General features: G+C 38.5%; 1 long non-coding RNA gene across 1 annotated transcript in view; it reads left to right on the top strand.

The window, feature by feature from the left end:
• The first annotated feature begins 359 nt into the window (after positions 1-359).
• LOC102497885 (uncharacterized) overlaps positions 360-8,029 on the top strand; it is a 13,049-nt gene continuing 5,379 nt past the window's right edge. Inside the window, exon 1 of the long non-coding RNA XR_333727.1 lies at positions 360-433. This is a non-coding gene — a long non-coding RNA (uncharacterized LOC102497885). The remainder of the gene's footprint in view (positions 434-8,029) is intronic.

The following is an 8,029-nucleotide window of genomic DNA, read 5'->3' as shown; positions in this document are numbered from 1 at the left end:
CCTCTTGCTTTATTCTCATCCATAAAACAGAATTAGTAACAACAGATATATCCCAATATCATAAGGCTTTGAGAAGAGTACATACATATTATTAGAACAGTGTATTATAGTGGTAGGTTCAGAAAATGTTAGCTATTTTTAAGCTTTCATCTTCCAAAATTCTCTTGTTAAAAATTTACCTTTACTCTGACTCCTTTAAATACATGCATGGTCTTTGTCTTAATTTTCTAGAAAAAAATTCAGAAGTCCCAAGCCTCAAATAGAATTCAAGAGATAGCTTCATTCTCTTTATGAAGTAAAGCTGACTCTGGTCTATTCTTTTTGTTGAGTCATAAGTTACCTGAATAGACCTGGACAATCTTAGAATAAAGTCTGAGCACCTGTTGAAGTTGAAAGAAAAGTCAGTCTGTCTCCAAACATTTTGGAGAATAAGGTGAGCTATTCCTTTTAATTGGTTTGATAAACCTGTAAAAGAGAAATTATTTCACAGAACAAACAAAATAATCTCCCATTTTGTCTTTGTCTCCGTATCACTGCTCATATCACAAAGCAGAGGGCTTCCCCCAACGAACGACTTTCTTTTTTCTTTCCTACCTCCATTTTTACATTTTCCAAGCTTTCCTTCTTTGCCTATGTTTGACCCATGCTCTTTCTTGCCTCTCTGGAAATATAGCCTTTTTTTGGCAAGACCATTCTCTCCTCACTTTTCCCACTTAAGAACATCCGTAGTTCTAGTTCAACGACATTACCTGTCTCATTACCTATAGAGCCCTTCTTCGATATTCCCTATAAATAGGGTAACAATACAATTTATTATTAAAAATGGGACACTTTTGACCACAAAAGAACTATTGATAATTAAATCAGTATAACAGATAAACTGGAAACCTAACAGCGAGCTGGGATGGGTGGTTACCCTATCTATAGGAGATCTCCCAGCCTTCATTTGAACAACCTAAGAGTAGCGTTTTTAACTCAGACTTCAAAACTATCTTGTATAGTAGTTATTATCCCATCTGCAAATGAAGACATAGATAGGGGAGTGGAGGGAGGGAATAAAGAAAGGAAGGGAAGGAGAGAATAAGAAAGAGAGGAAGAGAGAGAAAGAAAAAAACAAAAATGGAGAGAATGAGAAAGAGAGAGAGGAGAAATGGTCAAGGTCACTCTTCTAGGCAGGTCACTTCCTTAAGGAAGTCTTAAACTCAGGTTGATTCTAAAATCTCATCCTTGCCCTTGCCTCATGTACCCATATAATGCATAGTCTTTCCTGGGTGTGTGTGTGTGTGTGTGTGTGTGTCTTGTGTCTTATCAAAGCAAACATTTAATATTAACAGTGAATTCAAAATATTTTTTATCCTCAGAAAAGATACCTTTCAAATATCTTTGCCCCACACTTCATTTATAAGACACTAGTTCTTTAGCATAGCTAAACCATTTCAACCTGCTTCAAAAACTAACTGCTGCCATTATGTATTTGAAACACATATTGATAAGATGTTGAACTTGGTTAATTAAGAAAAACCTCCCTGATTGCACAGATAATCTTATTACAGGCGCCAGAGACCAGATGCTGGTGGTTAAAACATAAGCTAATGAATTAAGAGCCGAAATGGTACTTGTGTAACACAAACCTGGTTTTCACTTCTGCCAAACTTTCTTTCTTTTTTTTTTTTTTTTTTGGAGAGGTTTTTGCTATAGGGCATGTGCACTTATCAGAAAGACAGAGAGAAACAGAGAGAAACAGAGAGACAAAAAGCGAGAAATCATCCCCCCTCCCAGGGGGGATGGCCATGCTGCAATCCCTTCTCCTCCATTCTCCTCTCGAGATCTTGGGCACGTGTGCACACGCGCCTGGCGTGAGTTTAAGCCACTGGATCTGGGACTCAAACCATGGTTGACTACATGGGAGTCCAGCAACATAGCCATTGCGCTAACTGATGGTCCCACTTCAGCCAACCTTTGAACACCACTTGAATCATTATTTTCATTGACATTGACATCATCATCATTTTTATTATTGCCATCATCGTGTTCTTCCCCTTGTTTTTTTTTTCTTTTTTGATACAATACAGGGTCTTTTATTTCAGTGTTGGGGAGGAAATATTTGGCAAGTTCCCAATGTTTGATTGATTGTTTAAACTATGTTCGTTTTTCAGTTTTCTGATGTTTTTATTTCATACTGGCAGATTTATTGAATGTTGTACAAAAGTAAGAAATGCTGATGTATTTGCAATTTTCATTAAAGGCTAAATAAACCTTTTTAGTAATGTTTTAAAATTTCATAACATTTGTCTTGGAGTTGTAACAAGGATATAACAGGTTTTGTAAAATTGTGTCTGGTAATAGCCTAGTAAAAGATAAAAAAATTATTTATTTAAGTTTTTCTATAGGACACGCGTCAGACAGACAGAGAGAGAGAGAGACAAAGAGAGGGAAAGTGAAAAATAACCCCTAGGGTGATTGGGATTTGGGGTATGCATGCACATGTACCTGGCATGATTTTCAAACTGCTAGGTTCCAGACTTAAACCATGGTCGACCATGTGGAAGTCCAGTACCTTAACCACCATGCCACCTGCTAGCACCCCCCCCAAAAAGAAATTTTATTATGATAAATGAGAAGAGTAGGTTCTAGTCTGTGTTTTGTGATGTCCATATTGTGATATCATTTCTTCCTGGGAAGTTTTGTCCTTATTTGGGAAAATTACAGAACATTATGATATTGGTACTTAAAAGCTATATTCCAAAGAGCACTAGGGGTTTTATGGGGCATGTTCATCAGGAGGAGGAAGGCTCCAATGGACCTTTGATCTGACCTCTTATTCATTAGTAAGAACTTATATGTATTGAATAGGAGTTCTATGTAAACTATCCTGGTGTGTATGTGTTCATATGCCTGTGGGTGTTGGTGAGAGATCTCAATAAAAATGTGGAAAAGAGAAATTTCACAGCTAAAGAAAAATAATAAAAAATTCCTGATTTTCTAAATTAGATAATTTCTAAGATTACATAATTCAAACACTTTATTTCATTTCATGAATATTCCATGTAAGTCTGCTACCTTTAAAAATTGGTAAAGAAGACATTTGATATAAAGTCATAAGTAAGACTGAAAATTAACTATACTTTATGATTCTAGGTAAACAGAATGATCTTGGCAAAATAGTAGTAAGCTCAGAATATGAATCAAGCCTTCCAATCTCTGTACAATTTAATTCAAAATTCCAAATTACCTATGAGAGAAAATCTGGTTGACTCAATGTGTGTCCCTCAATGAGATCTTCACTATTGTAGGCTGTATCGACAGTTCTGAAAAAAGGTTTAGCAAAGAAATCAACAGAGGTCTTGTTTTGTGAGGTAATTTCCTCCTCTGAAGGGTGAGTTGGACAGAAATGCAAGGAATTGAAAAATGATGCAAGGCACTGATGTCTTATCATTTATTGGCTGAGTTAGTGGAAGCATATAGAGCTCTTAGTAGGCTTGCAAAGCCCATAGCAGCACTCTTAAGCACTTCTTCCCTCTTGGAGCTCACAATGTGGGGAGCTAAGCTGAGCCAGGCAAAAGCTGAGCCAAGCCAAGGCCATCAAGGTTGAGTGAGTGGAACCAAGGCAGGGCAGAGCAGAGCAGGTGCTCCTTTTTTTTTTTTTTTAAGGGGGCTATAGACAATAGTGGCTCATTGCCAAAACAAAATTTTCACACACGTGCATGCACATTATATGTAATAGTGTAAAACAGCAAAGTTATAATTACATAACAAGTGCATAAGCATGGTACAACTAAAAACATAAGTTGTTTGACCTATGGCCTTCAAACATGGTAAGATAGGAGGTAAGGGAGTCAGATCAAATTATCTCGACATTACAGATCTAATGCAGAACAAGAACCCTATCTGAATCACACCAGGATTCAAAAGCTTGTCCATTAATTCAACACATAAAATCACTTGGCTAACATTTATTGGCTGAAAGCATGATTATGAAGATTAATCTGAGAGAACTCTGGGACTCTAACGCAAAACAGACCAGGAAATACCATACTTTCATAATTAGTTTCCAAACTGTGCATAGATCCTTTGAGCTTCACACCTGACACAAGTTCTTTTGTAGATGTGCTCTTCAAGAAGCAGAGTCTAAGATGAAGACTTAGCAGGCTGGGAATTTATGAGTGAGTTTTGAGGATCCACACCAGAGGGGAAGAGAAAGAAGGAGGATTGTGTTGAGAGAAATTGGGCAATGTTGCTGTCATGATAAGGCCTCAGCTGAACCTCTTCTCTGGAGCTGGAATGGCCTTCAGAGTTGTCTTGAGCTGTGTCTCAGGGCTAGATATGTATACTCCTATATAGACCAGTCACTGGATGCAGGCTGCCCCAGAAAAGGGTACTACCTTGAAAGAGGTTGCAGGGCAACCCTCTCCAGCAAAGGGCAATTCCTGAAGAAATCTGATAGCTTAGGCACTCAGCCAACAGCATATTCAGCAGTTGAGGAAAAGTCCTTTAGTGTTGAAAGGGGATCCAGGCAACACAGAAAAGTATCCAACTGACAAGATATCAGCAAGCTCACCTACCTGTGTCTCAGCCTCCCTGTGTAGTAAAAAGACAGCCTGCCGAGGTTTAAAGCAGGCTTGTGCTGTGAAGAATCAGTTGGAGCTTTGGTTGCAAGTACTAAAAGGTACTAAAAAAACTAAAGACGAACTGCAAATACTAATTGTGCTATGTCGTTTTAGGATGTGGGCCAGTCAAGAGGTTCTGGACCTGAGTAGAAAAGAAAAGATGGGATACAAAAATTTACAAAAAAGATCTATACTGAGATATATTTGATAGGGCTACTGTACCATCATAGGTGACTAAGACGGCAGAAATTTTTTGTCTCACGGGTCAGGAATCCAGAAGTCTGAAACCTGTGCATCAGTAGAGTTGGCTTATTCTGGAGGCCTGACCTGTTTCACGGTCCTGGCCTAGTTTCCTGACTACTGGTACTCCTTGCTATCTTTGCTGCAGATATATCTCTCGACCCTATGTCCAGTCTTACGTGGCTTTCTCCTGGGTGTGTTTCTGCATCTTCTCCTTTCCCATCTCTTATAAGAACATTGGTCATTGGATTAGAGCCCACCCTAATGACCTAATTTTAACTTGATTATATTTGCAAGGTCCTTTATTATTAGATCACATACTGATATTCTGCATACTAAAATTTCAATGTACCTTTTTTTATGAAAATACGGTTATACAAGTTCTACTGCTATTTCTCTCAAATTCCTTTCAAAGTGAATCCCCACTGTCTTAAGCTTGTTATTGTGTTGCCAACGGAAATATCTGAGACTAAGTAAAGGTAATAGAATAGGTATAATATTTACTCTGACTCACAGTTCTGGTGACTGGCAAGTCCAAAAGCATCATGAAATGGCAGAAGGTAAGAATTATAGCAGAGTGTGGTCTGTACCTTGTATCATTTCCTCTGCTTATAAATTCTACCAGAATTCAATCATGGAGACCTCACCCTTATGACAGTAGCATCTTCAAAGGCCCCACACTGGGAAACCAAGAAGGGATTAAGTGTTTAGTTAATACCTTTAAGATACAATTAGGTTTCAACACATGAGTTTCTGGAGGACATCTGATTACTGCCTTCTAAAGCTAAATTCTAATATATGAAACTTTGAGGGATAAACCATCATACAAACCATAACACCTGCTTTCTCCATTCACCCTCCATTACAAATACTGTAGTCTAGACTCTCATCATCCTTGTGTTAACTGTCAAAATTGCCTCCTACATGGTTTTGCTGACTATAATCTCTCCTTTTTCTGATCTCTCTGACATATAATCCTCATAAGGTACATTCTTATCTACAAAATAGAGCCCAAACTTCACCTAAAATGAAGGTCTTCCACAATCTTATTTGAATCTACATCTTCAACTGCACTTCACATTACAACTGTCCTCTATATCCCATGCTGTATTCCCTCAAGGTACTACTTTGTAAATCACTTTATTGAAGTATATTAAAATAAAGTGAATTGCATCTGTACTATGCACACTTTGCTACATATGGATGCAGACAAACACCCATAATATCATTACCACAACCAAGGTAATAGACATATTTAACACTTCTAAAAAATTTCCTTTTGCCCCCCCCCTTTTTTGGTAAGAACTCTTAATATAAAACTCCCTTTTTCTTTTTGTTTTTTTTTGAGAGGTTTCTGCTATAGGGCATGTGCGCTCACCAGAGAGACAGAGCGTGACAGAGAGACAGAAAGCAAGAAATCACACCGCCCCCCCCAGGGGTATGGCCACGCCACAATCCCTTCTCCTCCATTCTCCCCTTGAGATCTTGGGCATGCATGCACACGTGCCCAGCATGAGTTTAAGCTGCTGGGTCCAGGACCGCGGTCGACTACATGGAAGTCCAGCGACATAGCCATTGTGCTAACTGCTGGTCCCCTTTCTTAGCAAATTTTAAAGTGCATAACAATACATTATTGTTGACTATAGGCACAATGTTGTATGGCAGATATCTGGAATTTATTTATGCCTCATAAGTGAGACTTTATATCCATCGAAAATAACTCATTGTTTTCTAAATCTTGAACAAATCTGGAACATTTCTATACTCACATTTTTGTTCATTTCTTATAAGCTGAATATTATAAATAGATGGTTAAGCTTATCTTTCTATTTTTTAAGTTAAATTCACCTCTTTTTTTTTTTTTTTTTTTGAGAGGTTTTCGCTATAGGGCGCGTGCGCTCGCCAGACAGACAGAGAGAGACATAGAGACAGAAAGCGAGAAATCACCCCCCAGGGGGGATGGTCACGCCACAATCCCTTCTCCTCCATTCTCCTCTCGGGATCTTGGGCACGCACGCACACGCGCCCGGCGTGAGATTTAAGCCACCGGGTCCGAGACGCGAACCGCGGTCGACTACGTGGGAGTCCAGCGACATAGCCATTACGCTAACTGCTGGTTCCCAAGTTAAATTCACCTCTTAAAGTTCACTCCAAGTGCCGTTTTATTTGAAACCACCCCAATCAATTGTTCTCAACTGATGACATAATTTCTTCCTCTGTTCTCTATGTGCATGCTTGTGTTGTTGAACTTTACATACTCAAATTTGTGCAGATTTTTCTGTCTATAGATATGTTTTAACTCTGCTATTCACAGAGTAAATCAAAATCAAGGGTGATGATATATTTGTTTCTGTATACCCTATAGGCTCCAGCACTGATTATTATTTTTTTTTTTTGGATCATCAACAAGGGCCACATTTTTTTGCCATCCAAAACATATGTATTCATTGTTTATTTATTTATTTTAAAAATTTGTCAGAGTGTGTGTGCAATTGCCAGAGAGAGATAGAGATGGGGGTGGGGGTAGGGAGAATGAAAGCACCACCATAATTTGGCACAGACATACCTTACTCCTTTCTCAGCCTTCTGTCCATCTTGGTGGCATTGTGGGCATGCAAATATGAGTAGCTAGTTTCTTTAAGCCAGAGTTCAGGATTTGAACCATGTAGTTGGCCATGTGGTATCCAGTTCCCTAAACCACTAGAATGCAGGGCTGGCCTGTATGCATTTATTTCTAAAGTTCATTTATTTATTTTTTTCTGTGAGACACACACACACACACACACACACACACATACACACTCCTAACAGGATTCTCATGCTACAATCAACTCCTAGTTTTGGCCACTCTGGATTGTAGGCACACATGCTTGCATGACATGCTTAAGGAGGTCCTAGTACATATACCTAGGACTTTCTCCATGTGGGTTCAGTTGCATTACCACTATGCCCAAATTTATTTATTTATTTATTTCTAACATTGAATGATCAAAACACAGTTCTAAGATAGCTTTTGTAACACCTTTTCTTTTCTTTCTTTCTTTTTTTTTTTTTTTTTTTTGCCAAAAATAGCATATCCCCACTCTCCCTTCTCTTTCTTAGAAGCAACATGCATTTTATGCCAACACCACCCTAAAGACAGGATAGGTTGGCATGGGGAGAGAGAGAATCAGAGACTTTAC

The sequence above is a fragment of the Tupaia chinensis genome, unplaced genomic scaffold, assembly GCF_000334495.1.
Source record: "Tupaia chinensis unplaced genomic scaffold, TupChi_1.0 Scaffold000081_1, whole genome shotgun sequence".
Lineage (NCBI taxonomy): Eukaryota > Metazoa > Chordata > Mammalia > Scandentia > Tupaiidae > Tupaia > Tupaia belangeri.
This window is presented reverse-complemented; position numbering and strand designations above follow the sequence as displayed.